Genomic DNA, 22,675 nt, shown 5'->3' with positions numbered 1-22,675 from the left:
AAAGCCATTGTTTAATGGGTAATACTGACTCTAACGGTCCCTGTTTAACACACACCAGTCTTTTAAAAAGAGCGTTGTCCAAACATTTCCCCTTTGTTATATTTTTCTCCATTCTTCAGGGAAACACTATCTACCTTCAGACTCATTTTATTTAACATCTCCAGTCATTTATGCTATTTACTGAGTATCTGATATTCCTAATAAAATATCAGTGCAAATATCCAAGTTGTCTAGGAGGAAGAAAAAAGTTTTTCCAACCTTCCCTGGCTGGTCAAGGTAAACAATTCTATGGCCCGAGTCAGTTAGCCACATAGACACAAATGCCTTTTATCTTTCCCCTGAAATTACAAAAGATTATCATTTTACTCAGCAATGAGCCTGACTAAATCGAAACTCTGTGCATCAGAATTAAATATGTTCTATCTACTCGAAATGAACAGTGTATTATTTATCACTAATATTTAATGACAAAAAAACTGATAACTCTCTCCGATTATACCACCGATTTCATCTAGTCTCGCATCATCGATTCTTTTGGTCATTAGCATAATCACAGAGCATCAACTCCGGCTTATGCAGCAAGTTTGATAACAGAGCTGAAAGTAGACACACTATTTTAAAAACATGTTCCGATTTTCATCTAAGTATATCTTTATTTATATGGCTTTCTTACCATAAAGATGCCAGTCCTTTAAAATATGCAGCAATCGCTTTCTCCACTGAAGAACAAGGTGCTATATGATAACAAGGATACAGAAGTATAAAGCGCCTGTTAATTAAACATCGCTTTTTAACTTGCTACCCTGCATATGTAACTGTTAAGTTCTAAGCCAAGTCTTTAAATAAGAATGAGAAAATGGCTAGGCTCCTTCAAATGAATGCCTTGCCTGGTTTTTTTTCCCTTAAATGCAAGAGATCAGTCATTTGATATATTATTTTTTCTTAATCAAATTCCCTGGTAAATGTTTGATTTTAAAGTTTTTTCCCCCCAAAAAAAACTGGCAAGTGAACAAATTATTAAGTTTGAGTCAGGACTAATAGTTTCACATTAATCCTAAATTTTCAATGTACAATACTGCCGAATGCTGCTGAGTTTTAAGTTCAGATGTAAAGAACTTGTCTTGAATTAACATGTAGCACCTCAAAAGGTTCACATGGAAAAATGAATAAACTATAGCTACGTGGATTCACATGGATGAATTTTACTAACTCTCCTGAACCAAAAAAAGCAAGTTACGAAAGAATACATACAGTAGGATGCCATCAATGTATTTCCTGAACATGCAAAAGAAAACCCCGTGTTTGGGGAAATACATGCATATGTATTAAAACTATAAAGAAATCCAGGAGATGAAAAACAGCCAGCTGAGAGAAGAGGCCACCTCCAGGGACAAGGATGGGGGTAAGATGAGGGAGGGACATGCCAGGAGCCCCTTCAACCTGGATCTTCCTGAAGGTGAGCTGCAGGTAGATGGGCGCTGGTTGAATTACTCTTTGAATTATACCTTTTGGGTGTCTTACATATTTCATAATAAAAATGGAAAGATACAAGCACAGAGTTTAAGAGAAATAGCTTTGTAAACATCCGCCAGATTTCTCTCCTCAAAAGTTGTTCTCAACTCAAAGATCAAAGTGCTGAGGCCAGAGCATCCCATTTTCTGAACAATTGGGGCACTGGTTACAATATTAAAACCCTGCATCCCAACATGAAATCTATTTCCACTGTTTTCAAAAGTGCTTACTACGACCTTAAAGAATTCTTGCGCCTCAGTACTCTGCTATGGGAAAGTCATCCCTGACACAGAAATGATCTCTACAGGTAGGAAGAGAGACTGTCCTGCTTCCCAATCGAAACAAACAAAAACAAATACAGAAATGAGATCTCTAAGTCTGTTTTTGAGTTGATGTGAATATAGGCACAGGAAGAACTGCCTGGCAGCACACCTCGTGTATAACTTCTGGACAAAGAGGTATGAAAGAAAGGTAAATTTTTGCCAGACGGGGAGTTCCCCCCACCCCCCAGAGCCCATCCTCATCCCCATCCTGGAATATTTAAATCTTGCCCTGCAGTTGCCATAAAAACAGTGAGACAAAAGCGAGAGCACCCCTAGTCAGCCGCAAGGAGGATGACTTGCTTCTACAAGTATAAGAATTTGTTGTAAGCTTACCAAAGTTACGACTGTGAGTTTACTGTCAACATGCATCATACTGCAACAAAAGCCATTATTTAGAAAATAAGGTGAACACATTTAAGCGGTTGAACCCTTCCTAAACCCAGAGAAGGCATGCAAAACAACAGGTCTGCAACAACATGCCTGATGAAGGCCATAAAAGAAAACCTGAGACTGAACGATTTTCTATTTTAATAGACTATTTTTAATAGACCCAAATTATTTACAGTTGCATATGGACAGCGATCTTCTCTAAAGATGCCCACTCCCCTTTCTCAAGGTCCAACCAGCTCCTTTCCAAATAATTAAATGCGGCAAAGTTTCTATGAGAAAATTTCTATCATATATCACTAAAAAGGATCTGTCATTGATTCCCTAATGATAAATCAGTTAATTACTTAACCTTTCTTAATGAAATGATTAACATCCTTTCAACAAACAAGGTGAAGTGATTTAACATCGCGCTGTAGATTTCATCAACCGGTGACCGTTAGTAATACTATGCGTCCTCTGTCACTGCCCCTTCTATTTTTTCAATCGCTTCCGTTTTTCATCTTTTATAGAAACCCTTTATTCAAAGGTAGAGACACTCTAGTTTTAAAAGTTGGCCCATCAGAGATTTTTTTTAAAGTGCCTCAGGGTCTGAACAGAAAAAAGAACTTTGTAATACAGGAATATTCCAGACGCCGCCCGAACTGAGACGCAAAGCAATTGTGAAGTTCTAAACATAAAAACAACTGCCAACTTTTTGATATCTATTAAAATCAAGCCACACCCAAAGTCAAGTGAAAAATTTTTTTTGAAATTTAGGTGAGGGCATTTTAGACGAACACTTTATTGCTGGGTAACTTCAAAAGGCACGTTACTAATACAGAAGAAAAATGTCTGTACAACTTTTATTTAAATAACTCTTTTGATCTTAGTGGTTAGATCTTTAGTTGAAGCCCTGAATATTTAAACAAGCCTCCTTAGCATTTTATCTTCCTTTATCTCATAATCTTGTAGGATGCATTCTTTTTAGGATTCTGCTTTTATTTGTGTGGCATTGTTGACTAAGCTATTACCATCAATATTCCTGCAGGCCCCATCACCTACAATGATAGAGAATTTCCCAAGATGCCTAGGGAAATTGAAATACTTGTGCCAGCAGGGTTCATCTAATGAGTAAACAGTTCAGATTTTAAAATTAAGATGAAATACTCAGAGAAAAAAAAATTCCAGAAGCCATCTGACACTAATTGGTAGCTACAACATGACAACGCCCATTGGAAACATGGATGCAAGCAAGGCATAACTTGAAAGGAAATGTCTGGTACTTGGTGAAAACTATGGAGGTTCCAGGTTGTTCCTATCACTTGGTGGAACTGTGAGGCTCTTGTTCTGCCTCTATTTCTCTAAGTATCTAACGTTTCTTACGATGCTTGACTCTGAAAAGGGAGCCTGCGTTCCTTTTAGGTTTCAGGAGGCCAAGTGGTTAATTAAGCCCTTGAGAAGAGTTGAAGGCTTTCATCCAACTCTGATAATTAAGAAGTCCAGTTCTCCCATTTTGGTGGGTGTCAGAATCATGTGGGGAGCTCTTTAAAAATGCAAAATCTGGCCCCACCCCGGATATGGCACAGCTGGGAGCAGAGCAACTATGTCCAGGTTTGGAAGAACAGCTCCGCTGTGATTCCAACACTCGTGCTCACTTAAAAACCACCGGCTATGGTTCTTAATAGAAATCCAAGCATATTAAAAACAATACAGGCCTCGAGATAAAACAAAAAATGAATCAGTAAAATCCAAGTGAAGATAAAGATTTCAGTTTCGGAATCTCTAGCACCATAAATCACTTCGTCCCTGGGTCTCTGTTCAGTGTGCATCACAATTACCAGGGGAAGTTTGTTAAAAATGTACATTCTCGCATCAGTCCGCAAAAATTCTGATCCAAGAATCTGTATTTTAATAAATCCCCAGACACACACACACATACAAACGCATACAATGATCTGGAAGCAGGTAAGCAAGGGACCTCACTCGGATTCATGCTGAATTAGGATCAACTGCAACCTTTTTCCACTTCGCATGTGAGCATCTGTGTTCCATCTCTGTGCTCACCTATCCCCAGGGGAGGAGGACGCCAACCCCTCTGATCATGCATCGCCAGCTCAGGGGAGGGGCTCTGGGACAGGAGAAGCTCAAGCAAAACTCACACCACATCCTCCCCCCAAAAGCTCCGGTCACTGTCCTGAGAGCACCAAGAACAGGGGAAAAGTGTAACAACACACCACCTGTGCCATTAGACCGCTAGGCTCGAAGAACATACCTTAAAATACTACCCTTAATTCATGGGCAGAGAACCTGGAGCAAGGAAAGTCACATTATGACTCAACTGCAGAGCTGGGAGGGAGAAAAAGAAACCTCAGGAATTTAGTTTTTGAGTTTGATGCTAGAAATATTATTCCATGTCCTAATAAAGAAAGCTGATCACAAAATTAGCTGAAATCAGAGAATCTGGCAAAATGTGGATGTCCACCTGACTTACTACTAATAAACAAATACGTATCGAAATATAAAATTCAGGATAAAATCTTTGTCCCATCCTCACTGAATCTGTTCCATTTATAATATAAACAGGGACCCAATAATGCCATCCTCAGATCCATTTTTTTCCCCTCAGTCAATTGTCCTATAACTCACTAGCCTCCGATATCTTCAAGCTGTTGAAATAAAACAGAATGACATGAGCTTTCTAGTCAATGATCCCTCCATTTCAGCCGTGTGTCTGAATTCGCAGCAGTTGGAGGAAATAAACCCATCACAGAATGGTCCTGAGCAGAGAGAACGAAACAGTAAACAGAGCACTGAACACAATTTTGTATGGATTCATGTTCCTTTTTTTAAAAAAAAAAAAAACTATTTTATTAAAAATGTGATTTGGAAAGAAAGTGCAATTAGCTTTGCACAGGCACTGTGGAGATGTTCCCGAACACAGCAGACATATGTAAATATTTCGTGATATCGGTTCCATTTGAGTAGACCTGTCAAGATATTTACCGGGCTTGACAGTACTTCTGTGTTTAATTAAATTTTTGCCCAGATACTTTAATGTAATTTAAATAGATTATTAGTTGTCAGGATCTAATATAAATTTTGTTTACGATTTAGTTACTTTAAGTACTCGGATTGAAGAAACTAATTTAACCCCACGACTGAGCAGCTTTAAGCATCATGATGAAAACACTAAAAATCCCCCACTGCCCTTTACACCTTCCCAATCATCTTAAATTAACACAACTTAATTGCAAATATCAAGGCACTAAACTGAGCTCCCCCTGCCCACTTTTTTAAGACAAAATCGTGTGGGGAGGCTCATAAGGAAAAAGGTCATCTACACTTGTTCAGGTGGCCAGTTCTTTCTTTCAGGCAGCCCGTTCTCCCAGTGGCTGGCTAGGTAGGAAATGTTTTTCTCACTTTAAATCCCATAAAATAACTACCAAACAAGCACCTGCTGTGCACAAGGCAGGGCATATATTCAACACTGGTGTCAGGGGGTTTCAAAAAGAAAAACAAGCCTCGCAGAGACATCCACAAGCTAATTTGGTCAATAGATTTCATGAGTGGGGAAAACAGAACGAGGAAAAGGATACAGCTTCTGGCGGAACCTTCTCATGAATGGGAGCTGACTTCTAAATAAGGCCCGAAAAATGCCTTAGCACAAACTGACTGTAATTAATAAGAATAATTTATTAAAGAAACAAAGAACACTGTCTAATTGTCTTTCCCGACTGCCATACACTTTACCCCACTGTATTTCCTTTTTCCAGAATACCAGCCTTGTAGCCATAATTGCAAGAACATTATCTATGGGATGCAAAACCAAAGGCACTTCTTGAAATCAAACATTCCTTACGACATTTATTTTTAGGTTGGCAAAACAAGCCAAATCTGCTTAATTTCCATTAACCACATCATCACATGCACATTGAAATAAACTATATAGGTCCCCGGGGGGGCGGGGGGGAAGTGTCCAGGGACCCAACTGTCATGCATAAGACACTCCATATTTGGCCAGGTTTTCCCCTGTTTCAGGAATTTGTCTATCTCATGGCCTGCTGAGGTTCTAGTTTTTGGCACCTGTAATCTTAATTCATCCAAGCACCATGGAAGAGAAATATTTTGAAAAATCAGTTGAAGATGGCTCCTTGGATAGTAGGGCAAAGTGGCCCGCAGACCAGTGTAACAGGTCATGAGAAAGATCGTGTAGAAAATACATGGGCCCAACTGCAGACTTACTTGGCTTGCCGGCTTGACTCACAAACTCAGTGTTTGATCACCTGGTGGGATTACTACCATCAACTACAGAAAAAAAAAATCCCCAGCAAACAGTAAAAGTATATGTTGGCTCATGTATAAAGTTCACCTGTCTATTCAGCCGATGCCTCTCTTAAGGTTATTTTCTTCAGAAAACAAACCCCTACTTGCTTATGACCTTTATACACTCTGGGTCCAAAAACCATACTTAGAAAATAAAAAGGCAATACTGCTGGCTTAGCAAAAATGGCATTTACTATGACTGAATTCTATAAAAGGACTATGACACCTAACAGGATAAGAAAAGAAAAAGCCCTTAGCAAAAAAATTTGTTTGAAAAACAAAAATACCACCTGTGCAAATCCAGCTAAGCTCTGGAAACCCTTTCTCAGCCATAGAGAAACAGCTCATGCTCGATGCCTTGAAGTTGCAATTAAATTGTAGTAATTTAAGATTATCGGGAGAGCAAAGGGCACTGGGAGCTCTTCGGAGGGCCTCCCCCCCCACTTAATGCTCTTCAGTCAGGGGTTAAATGAGTTTCTTTAATGTAAGTACCTTAAAGTAACTGAATCATAAACAAAATTTATACTATTTTCTGACAGCCTGCAATCTATTTAAATTTTATTAACGTGTGCCTAAAATTATTTTTAAAAGACAGAACTCTTGCAATGCCCTGTAAATATTCTTGGCATACCCAGTGAAATGTAATCAGTACTGTAACACCTAACTTGGGCCTGAAAACACAGATTTTTTTGTGATGTGGAATCTTACAAGATAACATTTCAAAAGCGAGTTTGAGTCTTAAGTAAAACACGAAAACTAAATAAACAGCACAATAAGATTGGCTGCAAAGAGGAGGCTGGGTTCAGAAGTTGTTAGATCTGTCACGCTCTCCCTTCTCTTTCTTAATGTTGGCATTGACGTGCTGTGGTATAAATACATTTGTTTAGGAAATCGCACAATTCTTCTGTTAATTTAAACATCTGCTGAAAACAGACATATCCTTCAATAGAGCCTATGAAGAGAAGCATAGTTGTAAGAGGAGCAAGGAAAAACTTAGTAACAGAAAACCATGCCCAGACTCAATATTAACCCAGTTAACTTTTCTTATTGTTGGTACAAATGATTTAACTAGAAAATATTTATAGCTTTTTAAAAAACATTACATATTGCAGAAAATTGCCTAATAGCATCCATGTGTATGTTTAACTCCCATTGTTTAATTATACAATAAAAGGTATATCCAATAAAAGCTACAGATTTTGAAACACGTTGGGCACTATGGTTATAAAACTCTGACTTATAAAAACCAAAGTGCTTACTACGTGATCAACATTCGATCATTAAAAATGCAATCCTTAAATGACAATTATTTTTATTCTTCTGTGTGTGTTTACATGTCCTATTTCCTACTTTGTTCTACTTAATTAAAAATGACATTTAATTTGGGGATAGTTTATAGCAAAAAGAAAAAAAAAAAGCGCTACATGGTTTATACTCCAGGATTTAAATATAAACACAAAATCTTACAGACATCTCCAGCAATATAACCCCCTTAATTTGAGACAGTTAATTTGAATAGTTGATGTTTCTTTCATTATACTTTGATAAACCTGTGAAAACAAAATGCTAAAGTAATTACTGTTACTACTCCCTTTAAAAATGTAAAGCAGCTCAATTTTCCTAGACAACAAGCAAGGACAAGTTACGGAGAACTTGAATAAAAGTAGTAACATGGTCATGTTGAATGTCAATCTAAAAAAAGAGGTTATGTCTAATCTGGAGAATGCTCCCTCTTGCCTTTTTAAATTCCAAGAGTGGGCTGACACAAAACTTCATCACCAGGGATGTTTTTTTTTTTTGAGCTTCACATCAGATTTAAACCCTCACATACAAAACCTTGGCTCCCCTGACAAGGCAGATCTTCTAAACTTGATGTGAGAAAACGTTATCTAACTCTAGTGTAGGAGTCTAATGTTGGTATAAAGAATTCCACTGCACAGATCTGGGTAGCGAGAAAGCCTCTGGAAGACCCAATATTCTTTTAATATCTTTCTGGGTGCATTCTCTTTATAAACAAGAAGGCATTAAAAAAAATAACTTCTTTAGCAACTCAGCATCCATAAGGAACTCAAATGCAGCCTAGAAAGGGGCTGACCATCTCCTTAAGAGAGCCTTCGCCTGCACAACAAAGATCAGCATTTGCAATGGTCCATTTCTGCATTAGTGAATATATAGCTTTGCTGCTTGATCGAATAGTCCAGGGTTCCCCATGTAGACCTCCTGACAACAACCCAGCAGCAGTTCTGTTTGATCTCTCCTGCTTCCTTAATTTGGGTTGTCAAGGTTCAGCAGTTGGAGGCTGTTTACTTTACTTTTTCCAAAAAAAAAAAAAAAAACTGATTTTTTTTTTCTCGCTCTCTCATACAATGACTAATCCAAAGTCTAAGGGGGGAAAATGCAGCCAGTGGCAAGATGTTAAACCTCCTTTTCCCCCTTTGCAGTGAGAGTTTTAGCTGACACCTTTTGAATGGTAACTAGTTGATTTCCTTTTTATATTTTTAATGCTCTTTAATTATGAGACATTGCAAGTAGAAAAGTCAGAGAGGAAAAAATCCATTCCAAATCTCTGAAACTGTGAGCCCAGTTTTCTTTTCCTGGACTCAAAGAGATGGGTATTTCCACTTTGAGAATCAAAACTCCAGTGGAATTCTAAAAAAGATTTGATACATTTCTCTCTGGAACCGAAAACGACAGGAACTCCTGTCTGAATTATGCAGGATAACCCTTGGTAGAAAACACCTGAATTCTTCCACTTCTCTTCAAATTCTAGCTAAGACATCTCCCCCCAGACTGATTCTCACTGTGGAAAAACGAGAGGGCAGGGAGATGGAAGGTAAAAATTTTGCAGAGATTCTTCAATATATTTTCAGCAGTAGAAAAATCCCTTAAATATCTTTCAGGTTTTCTCAACTTCGCTATTGTGCAAGCCCTAAATCCTGAAGCCTCCGGACAATGAAAGGTAAAGTGTAGACGGTTTCAAGGTATGTCTAGGCTCCTTTCAAAGGGAATACAGAACGCCCCGCCAGCATTCCTGCTTAAGGAGCAGTAACAAAAAAGGAAATCCGAACTCAGAAAATACCTGTGAGCGGACACGAGAGCAACACCAGCCCCGCATAAGTGGGCTGGAGAAGCTCAAAGGCACCCAAATGAAATGTTTATATTAATTTCATTATTCTGCCCAAGCCTCCCAGAGGACGACTAGGGGTGGGGGAGTTTGGGAAGAGGAAGAAGTAAGTTTCATTTCGGGTTTTCTGGTCGAGCAAAAGGAAAATGAATTAAAACGAACGCGTAGGATGAGCCCAGACTAAATCAATACACTTTGTAATCGGCCCGGCAAGGGTATTTGGACACAATGACTTGGAAATAATTAATAGTTATAAGGGGGGGAGTGGGGTGAGAAGGGGGGCGAGGGATGTCACCATATTTTACCGGAGCACTTTACACTCCACGCTAAACTTTGATCTCCAGATTTTTGGATTTAAGAAAGAAAGGGCAAAAAAAAAGGGGGGGGGGGAGCGAAAGTCCACTATTTCGAAGCACCTACCGGCTTGAGGATGGGCACACGCCTGGCTCCGGGCGCCTTTTCGCTGCGCTCGCACCGCTCATGCTGGCGCTTTGGGCACAGAGAGCCCCCGGGTGCAGCCTAGGGCTCTAGGGTGTCCCTTGCCCTCGCGCCCCCGCCCGCGTCCTCGCCCCGGCGCCCGCGGCCGCCTCGACTTACCCGCGGAGTCCGGGGAGGCAGTGGGAGCACCGCCTTCACGCCCGCGGAGGAGGCGCCGGCAGCACCATGGTCCCCGGCGCCACTGCCGCTGCCCCTTGCCCGCTTGCTCGCCGCGCGCTCTCTTCCTCTTGCAAACTTTCAGGTTCTGCGGTCGACAAGAAACCGGGGCGACCCTCAGCAAGTCTTCCCGGTGCAGGTTGGGGAGAACTGAGGGAGACGGGATGAGTGAGTAGGTTGGGGGGCCAAGACAGAGAGGACAACGGGCTCGGAGTACCCGCGAGGGCGCGTGGAGGGAAGAGAGGATGTGGCTCAGGGAATCCCTGCAAGGATCCCGAGATGGGGAAATCGCCCCGAGCCAAAGTCTCACCACCTTCCCCGGGATCTTACAAAGTTGCAACAACAAAAAAGGAGGGGGAGGGAAGGAGGAAGGGGGTGGGAAAGGGGTACGATCTCAGGCGCAAGGTTTGGAGTTACAACTGTTTATTTAGTCCTTATTCTCACAGGGGGCGGGAGCTGCGCGGGAATGGGGGGGCTGCTTGCAGCGATTTCGAAGCAAACACTTGGGAGGGGGCATGCGACTTTGTTTCTGGGCGCGGAGCTCCCCGGCGCCCGCGTGTTATCGCCGCCAGTCTCCGGAGACCGAGGCGGAGCTGACAACAGGTGGGGAGGGGGACTCGCCGAGGGCCAAAAAGGAGAAGGAATCAAAGTTTCCGAGCGCGGCAGTATCTGGGGAGGAGGGGGGCAGGAGGCGGGGGCGAGGGAGGGCGGAGGCAGCGAATGACCGCGACCCCGCTGCAACTGGCAAACTCCTCGGCTCCCGGCGCCGCCGCCGCCGCGGTCCCCAGCCGAAGCGCACACCGTCCTGGCTCGCCGGCTCAGCTGAGTCCTCTCTGCGGGACGGGAATGGAGCGCGGAGAGCTCGGGAGGAAAGCGGCGCGCAGGCGAGGGACAGAGAGCCATCGGCCGCCAGGACGGGGCTGGAGGGACGCGGCGACTCGCGCGCGTCTCCCGACAGATGAGGGTTTGGGAAATCCCCCCGTTCCTCAAGCTTAAGAGGACAGTAAAACCAGAAAGTGTGGTGGAGGAAAGGGGGATCCGGGCGCGGAAACTGCACGCAGCGCACCCTGCTCCCATTGCCACCCGCGGAGCTGGCCACGGCTGTCGCGGGCCCGTCGCGAGGAGGCTGGGTTCACCAGGCCGAGCGCGCGTGGGGGTGCGTGTCTAGCTGGGAGTGCGAAGGTGTGTGTCTGAGTTTTCCGGGCTCCGGGGGGCGGCGGTGGACTGCCCCCGCCGCCAGGTTCGGGGGCAAGGCGTGCGTGGCACCGGGGATGTCCCCAGGCGCGGCGCCCAGGGCGAGGGCGTCCCCAGTCATTCCACCAGGGCCCGCGGAACAGCCCAGGGGGACCGAGGGGGCACACACTCGCGGAGAGTGAAGGGAAAAAGTTTGCTCCAAGTCCAAACTTTGGGCTCCAGAGACGCCCGGAGCGCGCCCCCTCGCCGCAGACCCGACCCCGGGCCCCGCGCCCGCCCCGCTCCTCTGCAGGCACCCCGACGCCGGACACCGAAAGTTGCGCCAGGCGGCCTGGGCTTATTGATTTCTCTCCCCGCGGCGATCGCGGAGAGCGCAGAGCGAGGCGTGAAGGGGCCGAGGGGAAGGCGATCTCGCCGCCCCGCTGCCGCCGCCGCCCCCCCATTTGACTTATGCAAATGAACCCAAGAGTGCGGGCGCCGCCGGAGCCCCCGACCCCCGCCCCCGACCGGGCCGGCCCGCAGCCCGCACCCACCCCAGAGCCTGGGCCCCGACCCAGGGGAGAGAGGCTGAGAGGGGAGGGCTGGGGGAGGTACACGTGGAGCCTGGAGGTGGAAAGTAGTTTTTTTTTTTCCTTTTTTTTTCTTGTTTTTCCTTTTTTTTTTGTGCTGGTTGTTGTTGTTGTTTAAAGTGGCGGAAACAAGGCAGGAGGCGGCTTGGGAAAAAGTGGAGCAGAAATGGAAAAATACAAACTCACCCGCTGCAAATGGTCTCTCGGTGCAAACTAAGGTGTTTTCGGGCCTTTCCCCGCGCGCGCCCACTCCCGCCCGCGCGCGCACCCCCGCGCACACACTCACTCGCTCACACACACTCGCGCACACACGCGCGCACACACGCACTCCCGGGCGAGGGCCGGGCCGCCGCGAGTACAGCATGCAACCGCCACACAATAAATAACAATAGATTCCTCCGCTCCGGACTAGCTTCCCGGAGCCCAGCCAGCGCCAGTGGCGGCGGCAGGGGCGCGGACAGAGCCGGGCCGGGGGCGCTCCCCAGCCCGCCCCCGGCCTCCTGCCAGGGCCCCCTCTCCGCCTCACGCACCCCCAAGGCCCGCCAGCGCCCCCAGAGCGCAAGCCGCCACCCCCCACTCCCCGGGCCACTCGGGTGCTGGCGCACACCCCCCCTCCCCCCGGCCTCCCGGAACAAATAAATAAATAAGGCGCGCGAGAGAGGCCAACACGCCGCGGAGGGAGATGTTGTTATTTTTTGCTGTTGTGCGTCCCTGACGTCACATCCACCTGCTGGGTAAACAACAAGGCTCGCAGGAAAAAAAAACGCAATTGCCAAAGCGAGGTGGGGGGGGCCGCGAACTGTGGGGAGGGGGGGTCGAGTGAGGGGCTTCCAGCCTGGATGGGGAAGAGGAGAAGGAGGCAGAGCCCGGCAGACCAGAGAGAGGAAGGGAACGCCAGAGCGGTCCCTGGCAAAAGAGGGATCTGGCAAGAAAGACCTGGAAAATAAGGGGCATGGGGGAGGAGGGATTCCTCAGGAGATGGGGAAAGGGGGGCCCTTTCAGACACCAGAAAAAAAACGAGAGGGAGAGTGTTAACAACTAGGGACGAAGATGGGAATGCGATGGCTATTTGCTTGGTTTCTGAGCTAAAAATACAGAAGGAAGGGGAGAGGATAGGCAAGGATGTGAGTTTCCTCCAGTTAAAAGTGAAAGTGTTTTGCCATCAGTGACAGTTGAAGGAGGGAGAGGTGGGGGTGGTGTTTTCAACCCCTTTTCTCCTTCTCTCCCGTCCTCCCCCGGTCTCTCCTCTTTCTTTCTGCACTTTGTCCAATGAAAGAAGGCGAGTTCGGGAGGTGAAAGTTCAGCAGAAGGACAAACCCCTGGTTGCAAGGAAACAGAAACCCGCCAGCGAGGGGTTTTTCCCCCTGTATTTCTGAATCGGGAAAGTGTAACGTGGGACGAGCTCTCCCCCCCCCGTTCCTTGCCAGAGTCACTGCAGGAATGTGTAGTTAGATCCACTTTGGGGGAAAGTGGCTGCACAGGAGCTGTGTTCTTGCCACGGTTTCTCTTAGCAAAACGCCCAGGGGCTAGCATGTCAATCAGTTGTTTAACACAAATTACCTGATGTCCCAGAGATCAGTCACATGCAAAAAGCTTTGTCCGATTCTTTGAAAAAGTGAGGGATTTTTTTTCCTTTTTGCTTTTTTGAAGTTTGGTGGAATTTAGAAATTTGAAGGAGTAAATTAGGAGCCTGAATGAAACGTTTTGAAATATACATATACATGTATAAAACAAAAGACACTAGTGTTTCTTTCGCTTTTATCAACACAAAGAGAGAAGGAAGACTTTTTGTGTCCAAAATGTGACTTAGAAAGATATAAGACTCTATGGCTTGCAGTTGTTGTTAACAAATAATTTTTTCAGACCCATCACCCCAGATGCTACCAAACTCCTAAGCCAGCATTTCCAGCTACTGGCTGGATAGTGTACCAGGCCGACTCTTTATGAGAATATATTGAAAGCCACCCCTGTGGATTCCTACAAAGTACTTTGGGGTTGGGGTGGGGGAGTACTGTTCCTTTGGTCTTGAGACTAGCACAGTTGTAGATAATAAATATCCTGAAAAGATTATCATAAATTCTTTTGGATAATGTCTTTTTACAGATAGTGTTAAACACTCATTTAAAGAAGAATTCTAAATCTCGATTTCAATAATAGCATAAGACTACCACTTTAAAATTGTATCTGTTTTGCAAGTAAAAAAATAAAGCCATTCACTGGTGCTACAGACTAAAGCCAAAGAAAGGGAGACTGTGCTAATTTCAGCATAGCAGAATTCATGTTGAATGCATGCTGCGCAAGATTCCGCGCTATCCAGGCAAGGCCATCCATCGGATCTTTTAGACTAGACTCTAGGAAAAGAAAATGCATTTTAGTTCTTGTAGAACTTCCTAGCTTCCTAGAGGCTAGGGTTCATGTTGTCTTTGATTCAAGACAATAAGATCAATAACACACCGACTATGCTCTAGACCATATAGTAGGCACTGAGCGATGCAAATATAAATAAAATTCCTGCCCTTGAGGAGCTCACAGTCTACAGCTGTCAGGAATAACATCTAATATTAATTGAATGCTTACTGTGACGTAGGCACTGATGTAAAAGCTTCATGACAACTCAGTTAATGCTCCCCACAACTCTTTACTATCGCTCGATGTTCCATATGCTGAAGCCACATGAAATTAAATGGAAATCTACAAAGCAGCCAGTCTGTTGGGGGGGGAATTGTTTTTCGTTTATGAAATGTTTATGCCAGATATAACAGGTTTATGGTATATGTTGGGTTGCAGAATTGTAACTCAGGGGAATAGCAGTTTATTTAAATGTGACAAATTTATTCATAGTCTGTAAAAAAAAAACACAATCCATGCTTTAGTCTTGTTTTTCAGATTGAACGGTGAGTTTTAAAAAAAATTATTAGTATTGCCATACTAACAAGATCTTTAGCTTGCCACTGATCTTATTCTGCATTTTTAAGTGCCTTAAATTCTACATTCACTTGAAAGTGGGGGCCAAAGTCAGATTGGCAACAAGTTTTGCAGACAAAAGGAAATCCTGGTTGTAAATCCCATGATATATTGTACTCAATTTTGTATATAATACTGTCTAATGTGCCGCCTTATTAAAGAACTCCATGTCCATTTGGCTTACATTAGAGGGAAACTTAAGTGCAGCTTAACATATTGTTCATTTTCAACACTGTCACGTTACATTCGTAGGGAGCACATTTTAATTTCTTTATCAGTAATCAACTGGAAGTTTCTTTTTGTTAAATTAAAGCAAGAAGGGTTTTTAAATAAAGGGCATGGGGGTAGGACGCCACCTTTTGGTGGTAAAACACATAGAAATCCCTTTTGAAACAGATGTTCCTGACATAATTTCATTTTTAATTACACCAAGACAAAGGTGCTTGTCCCCATTTCATTATATTTTAAGTAACAGAAAAAGAAGGAAAAAACTGTAAATGCAAAATTAGCAAACTGTGGTAAACTGTGGCCAAAATTTCCCCAAAGGCATCAGAACTTGTTAGTGCCCCGTCGCATGCTATTAACTATATGTCAAATACCAACTTTGTTCCAAAATCGTGTGTCAATGAACATATGCAAATTTTGGGGAATGGAAATTGGAGTGGATATTTACCACTTAATGAGATACTTGAATGCTCTTGTAAGTTTAGAATTAAATGGAAACTTTAAAATCACCTAATTCGGTGTTTCTTAAACTACAGCTACCATCTTTCTAATTTATGCCATATCTACATAACATAACAGTTCCTGAATAATTGATATGCTGCACTCATTGGAGTACAATTATTATGGTAATTGCACTAAATATTTTTCTTTAAACCAGTCTACTTTTTATTTACTTTTCTATTACTGCCTTAAATGGGAAATTGGTATCGCCCTCCAGAAGAAATTAAAAAACAAGCACAGCAAAAACAAAGTCATCGATTTCTCTTTGTTAGAAAGGGAGGGTGGAAAAAAAATTAAAAATATTTTTTTAAAAAAGGAGAGTGGCATGTGTTGAGAAGTGTTAATGAACTGAGTGTCGATGGAGAATTTTGTTTTCTCTTTGTCTTTGTGACCAACAAGGGGTTGAAAGTGATTGCAGAGGGAGTACCGTTCTCAATATGTGATTCCCTGTTATTTAATGCCATCCCAGTGGCAAGGATCCTACGCTTTGAGAAAAATGGGCATAACCAAGTACAGCAAATTACAGACTAGGAAGCTGAGTCCCAGGCAGGTTAAAATGCCCTGCAAGGCCAAATAATTGGTTAGTGGCCGGACAAGGATTAGGATCCAGGTGTCCTGACTTGGCGCCTTTGTGTCCATCTCACACTTTCCACTCACAATAGTGATGTGCCATCTTCCTCCGACATTATGTGGCCTGCCTAGCTTCTCAGAAACAGCCAACCCATGTATCCCTTTACAGACAGGGGAGAAACTGAGGCCACAAAGGGTCAAGATCAAGTTCAACCCCCTACTCGCCCTCTCCTTTCCCCTCAGTGTGGCAGACATCCAGGTTGGGGTAGAAGCATCAAAGAAAGTGGGGGAGAATTGAGAGGAGAGAAGCTGAGTTGAGAGGGCAGTGGGGGAGGGATGGAGGAGGTTAGTAAAAGTGGGCAGACTTGTCTCTAAATGAAAACTTACACTCCTAACTTTCCTTCCCAGAAGAGAAAAAGGGCTAATGAAAGTCATGTGTTTCACAGTAAGTGGCAAGAGGAGCCTGTGTCCTCTGTGTTCTGATGTTGCTGTATGTCCACACTGGAAATCAGCAGAGGATCTCCGTTATTTTGAAGTATACAACATTATCAGGCACTCTGAGACAAACCACTTTGATAATTGAGTGGCTTGAAGAGCTAGTCAAGGAATGGTGAAAGACTCCAGCTTTAAAAGGGTTTTCCCCAACAACAAAACTTGTTCAGAGGCTCGGTATTAAAACTAGAGACAATAGTGCATTTTCTGATGTTTTAACCACAGAGACAGGCCTTCGTTACAGAGATTGCATTTCCTGCTTTTTTTCTTTCAAGAGCACAGTTCTATAAACATAAACAAACATGGCCTGCAAATATTTTTATGTTTTTGTAAATTGGTCCTTGGAAAAGAGGTTGCTGATAACTGTGCTCTGTAGCTCTTTGCCCTGTTGGGCCCCAATGGATTGTAATCCTTCTTAAACTACAATGTACAGGGAAGGATTTGGCCAAGTACCTCCACTCCAAAAAGCTATTCTAGTCCCCTAACCCCTGAAAGTTCACAGTGCAACATGTTCGTAATTTGGCGTTACATAAAGGGAGTATGAGTGGCTCGATCCTGTCAGGCACAGGTACTAGCACAGTCTACATCCTTGCTATGCAAAATAAGATGTACTGACCTGCAGCATGGACACCTGCTGAGAGCATGTGAAAAATGCGGAATCTCAGCCCGCTCCTTGGACCTACTGAATCAGAATCTGCATTTTAACACAACTGCCCAGCTAAGTCTCACACACATCCACGTTTGAGAAACACAGATGCGCTGTGCACACAGCCTCTTATACAACAGGCACCATCTCAGTCATCTTTACAGCCTTAAACTACTAGACAGACCGTCCTGTAAGCTGTCTGCTGTACCTGGTTCTCCAAACTGGCGTCTTTTGTAAACTTTGTTGGTTCCTTGTTTTTCAACCACTTGCAAAGTTAAGCCACTAAATCACCTATGTAAACCATGATTAATCCCTTTAACATTAATAGCAGGGTGACTTCTCTCTCCTGTTGCCCCAAAGAGACTGCTAATTGCCCTCCAATTGTTTACCTTTGTATTGTTTTATGAGTGCTCAGAGAAAGATGGAAGATCTTCCCCACCAGGCCAGATAGAAGTGCCAGACAGGTTTTGGGAAGGCTGAACACATGCTATGACTACACCTTGTTAGTAGAAGGGCTTTGCTTTCTTTGTTTTGTTTTCTTTTTTATGGAAGGGATGACGCCTCCATAATTATAGGTGTTGCTGTTTAAAACCCAGAATGTTTTCCAAACCACTGAGGGACCACACCTCCAGCAGCCCATGAGCCATCCTGGTTGGATTCTCTTTCCAGTTCTTTACAGTTCATAAAGACACATCCAAGCACCACTAGATTTACATTGAGGATAATGAGAGGAAGAGGGACCCCATCCAAGTATGGCTGCTTCCTGAATAAACATGAAGGAACCACAGGTAAACCTCACAGCCGATGGTTAATTTGTATCTGTGAAGTTCTCAAAAAGACTGTTGTCACTTCACCTCCCTAACAAGACAGCAGGTTACTTTTGTAACCCCCCAAAAATAATTAAAACTATTGTTTTAATACTATCCTAAGGCAGTATAATTAAGTCTCTGAGTGAGTAATTGAGTACCTGAATTCAAAATATGATTCACATGTAAAGCAAAGTTCTGATTGTAATCTCTGAAAAGTGTCTTGGCTTATATGTAGAACCCACAAGTGCCAACTCAGAGTTACAATAGGCATTGTTCCATAAGGCTGGAGACAAACTGTGTTTGTATGAGAAGGGAAATGAGGCAGGTCTGCCCACCTTCAGGAACAGTGAGACTGTGTGTTCCAAATTGTGGAAGATTTTAGAAGAGACTGAAGGATACTAAGCTTGGGGATATGCTGACATTTTTGTTATGCTATGCTTGGGATTTGTTTTTTTTTTTTAGTAACATCTATAAAATAGCTATCAAGAGAAGCTTCTCTTTTTCCCCCAGGACAGCATGTTCTTGAGCCACTGTTAGAATTTAAAAGCCATACAAAGATTAAAAGTCTGATATCCCCAAGGCTCGTATGAATCCTATGGTAATGGATTAGAGTTGAAAGTATCCATATGGACAGTTTTTAAAGAGATATATATATATACATACACACACACACACACACACACATACATAAATAGATACAGAAATACATCTGTGTATGTGTGTATGCATGACTTACTATACATACATATATTTCCTAGCTTTGTCTGTTGAGAGGGGCTATAAGCAGTGACACCCCAACACGACTGAGCACACTTAGCACTCAGATCTTGGTTTCTAAATGCCTTTCTCCAGTAAAAGAAATCAGAGATCCTTGGAGAACTAGCTGATTCCAGGGGTGGGGTAGGGAAAATACAAGATAAGCCTGGAGCATATTGTGGTGCCAGAAAGTGCTAAAAAAACAAAAAAAGATGGGTGGGGTGGGGAGAGACTTACTGAAAAGGAATAGGACCCAACCTGAAGGAGCTCCCCAGTGCCCAAAGTCAAGACATCTTGAGCAAGAAAAGAAATAATAATAGAATTGGATTATAACCCAAAGAATGAAATGAATATATTTAAGTCCATGCTGAGAAATATATACACACCCACATATATGTATATACGTCTACCTACATAAGTAAATGGGGAAGTAACAACTCTTCCTTACAGAAGATTGGTGGGGCCCAGGGACTGGTGTTTTAACAGGTGATGCTGATGCCCCGGCCTGGAGAACTCAACCAAGTAACTTAAATTCTGATGTGGATTGCGTGTAACTAGGGAGCAGCGGGGACTGTAACAAATTCCAACACACAGGCCTCAACTAAAAGGGGCAGATGCTGATTGCTGTCACCAAGAAAGCAAGCCCACAGCAGGAAGAGCTTTTGAATTTTCAAGAGAGGTAAGGAATCCAGATTTTTATCCAAAAAGTCCTCTGTTTTAAAATTCTAGGTGCCCTTACACCATGCACAAAAATCAACTCAAAATGGATTAAAGACTTGAATGTAAGACCCGAAACCATGAGGCTTCTAGAAGAAAACATAGGCAGTACGCTCTATGACATTGGTCTGAGCAGCATATTTTCAAGTCCCATGTCTGACTGGGCAAGGGAAACAAAAGAAAAAATGAACAAATGGGACTACATCAAACTAAAAAGTTTCTGCACAGCAAAGGAAACCATCAACAAAACGAAAAGACAACCTAACAATTGGGAGAAGATATTTGCAAACCACATATCAGATAAGGGGTTAATATCCAAAATATACAAAGAACTCATACAGCTCAGCAACAAAAAAACCCAACAATCCAATTAGAAAATGGGCAAAAGATCTGAACAGAGATTTCTCCAAAGAAGATATACAGATGGCCAACAGGCATATGAAAAGATGCTCCACATCATTAGCTATCAGGGAAATGCAAATCAAAACTACAATGAGATATCACCTCACGCCGGTCAGAATGGCTAGAATTAACAAGACAGGAAACAACAAATGTTGGAGAGGGTGTGGAGAGAAGGGAACCCTTGTCCACGGCTGGTGGCAGTGCAAACTGGTGCAGCCACTATGGAAAGCAGTTTGGAGTATCCTCAGAAAATTAAGGATGGCTCTACCATATGATCCAGCTATTCCACTGCTGGGTATTTATCCAAAGAACTTGAAAACACAAAGGCATAAAGATACCTGCGCCCCTATGTTCATTGCGGCATTATACACAATAGCCAAGACATGGAAGCAACCTAGGTGCCCATCAAGGGACGAATGGATAAAGAAGATGTGGTATTTATACACGATGGACTACTACTCAGCCATAAGAAAGGACGAAATCCAGGCATTTGTGACAACATGGATGGACCTTGAGGGTATTATGCTGAGTGAAGTAAGTCAGAGGGAGAAAGTCAAATACCATATGATCTCACTCATAAGTAGAAGATAAAAACGACAGAAAAACAAAACAAAACAAAACATAGCATTGGAGATTGGACTGGTGGTTACCATTGGGGAAGGGGGGAGGGGGGAGGGCAAAAGGGGTGATTAGGCTCACATGTGAGAGGATGCACTATAATTAGTGTTCGGGTGGTGAACATGATGTAATGTATACAGAATTCGAAATATGATGTACATCGGAAAAAAATAAAAATTAAAAAAATAAATAAAAAATAAAATAAATAAAATAAAATTCTAGGTGGGCTGATCAAAGCAGAGCTGCAGGGAATATCAAGGCCACAGGCGGCGCATCTGTGACTCGTGCCTTTGGGGAGACTGAGTCGCCATGCCAGTCCAGGATGATAGGGTTTGTTTCTTAAGTGAGCAGGGTGCAAACAACCAAAAGAGAAGAAGGGAAACTTGGAGAGTACTTTTACTTAGGCTTACATTCCTTCCCAAGCATTAACAAGTCAGCCCGAACATCCTAGTGAGGAAAGCTAGTTTGCATTCTGAATCGTTCCTACATTCTGAATCGTTTGTCCGCAAAGATTCACGTTTTCAAGATATTAGTCAAAACATTATGGTTTAAAAGGTGCTGTTATTTAGAAGGATTCTTTGTTTTTCCCCAGAAGAGGGAGTTCAGAAGTTTTACTAGGAGATCTTGTTCAAGGAGTCCACACCAGGTGACCTCCTATAACCATTCCTACTGCTCTCTATGTGGTTGGTCATGAAGAAAGCCATGGCAGAGAGTCCAGTTGGTTTTTGTCTTGTCTCTTCTGCATCCACCCTCATCTATTCTTTTTGCTTCCATCAGTCCAGGGCCACATACATCAGAGTCCCTGCCCTCAAGGAAAATGCCATCTTGCTCACTGGAAGATATAGTACAAACAAGGTGATAAGATGAATACATTAAAAGCAAGCATAAAAAGCAGGAGTGAGCAGGGAGCCTCTGGAAAAGACAATAGGGAAAAGAGCAGATGCGTCTTACAGGGTAGATAAGCTTTTGGCCCCTGGGGCTAAGATAGCTGAATTGCCTTACAGGTGAAAATTCAGCAGCTGCGAAGGTGTGGAGTCTGTAACACCCACCACAGTGGTTCCCAAACTGCTGTGCATGGGAATCATCTGGAGATCTTTAAAAAAAAGTACTGAGGTGAGTTCCCGGTCTCAGACATTGTGATTTCATTGACCTGGAATATAATCCGGTGTGGCGATTTTTAAAAGCTTTCCAGTTTGATTCTAATGTGCGGCAATGTTTGGGAACCCCTGACCGGGGGTGAGTCTGAGGACTGGAGTCACCACGAGCTCTGCCAGGGTAAAGGTTTCAGGGGCCACAATTCACCCCAAACACTCCAGACTTCCACTGTGGCCAGCCAGCATCCTTTCCTCGAAGGAAACCAGTGGATTAAACTCTAGTTCTCCCAAAGGGGCTAGAATAGTATACTTCAGTGTGGTTCTCAGACCCTGTGCATCAGAATCACCTGGATGGAGGGGGTGGTTCACATCAGGGTTCCAGGATGTCCCACTTCAAACCTGCTGAATCAGAATGTTGGTGAGGGACCGTGGAAACAGGTATTTTTAGAAGCTCAGCAGCTGGTTATGATCTACGTTGAGGTCTGGAATCCTTCCATGGGGAGTTCCAGTTGTTACCTATCCTGGGACTTTCTCCATTTAAAAAGGGGACCTTTAATGAGGGCAAAATGAACAGTATAATGAATATAGACAACAGTATTGCACTATAATTATGTAATGTGATAAATATAGCTACAAAGGCAATCACAATATGTAAACATATCAAAGTAACATGTTGTCCACCTTAAATTTACACAATGTTCTATGTCAAATATATTCAGTAAAAAAATAAAGAGGGCAAGACAGAAAGGAACAAATCAGGACATCGCAGCATTGTAAAAGTTTCCTAGAAGTCATGAGGTTTAACTTCCTTGT

The 22,675-nt window shown here is 43.3% G+C and overlaps 1 long non-coding RNA gene across 1 annotated transcript; it reads right to left on the bottom strand.

Annotated features, from left to right (window-relative positions):
* Positions 1–21,148: 21,148 nt before the first annotated feature.
* Positions 21,149–22,412, bottom strand: LOC138918210 (uncharacterized). Its single transcript, XR_011427242.1, has 2 exons — positions 22,210–22,412; positions 21,149–21,600 (listed from the first exon to the last, which is right to left on the bottom strand). It is a non-coding gene; the product is annotated as an uncharacterized lncRNA (long non-coding RNA).
* Positions 22,413–22,675: the final 263 nt, after the last annotated feature.

Source organism: Equus caballus, chromosome 16, assembly GCF_041296265.1.
Source record: "Equus caballus isolate H_3958 breed thoroughbred chromosome 16, TB-T2T, whole genome shotgun sequence".
NCBI lineage: Eukaryota > Metazoa > Chordata > Mammalia > Perissodactyla > Equidae > Equus > Equus caballus.
This window is presented reverse-complemented; position numbering and strand designations above follow the sequence as displayed.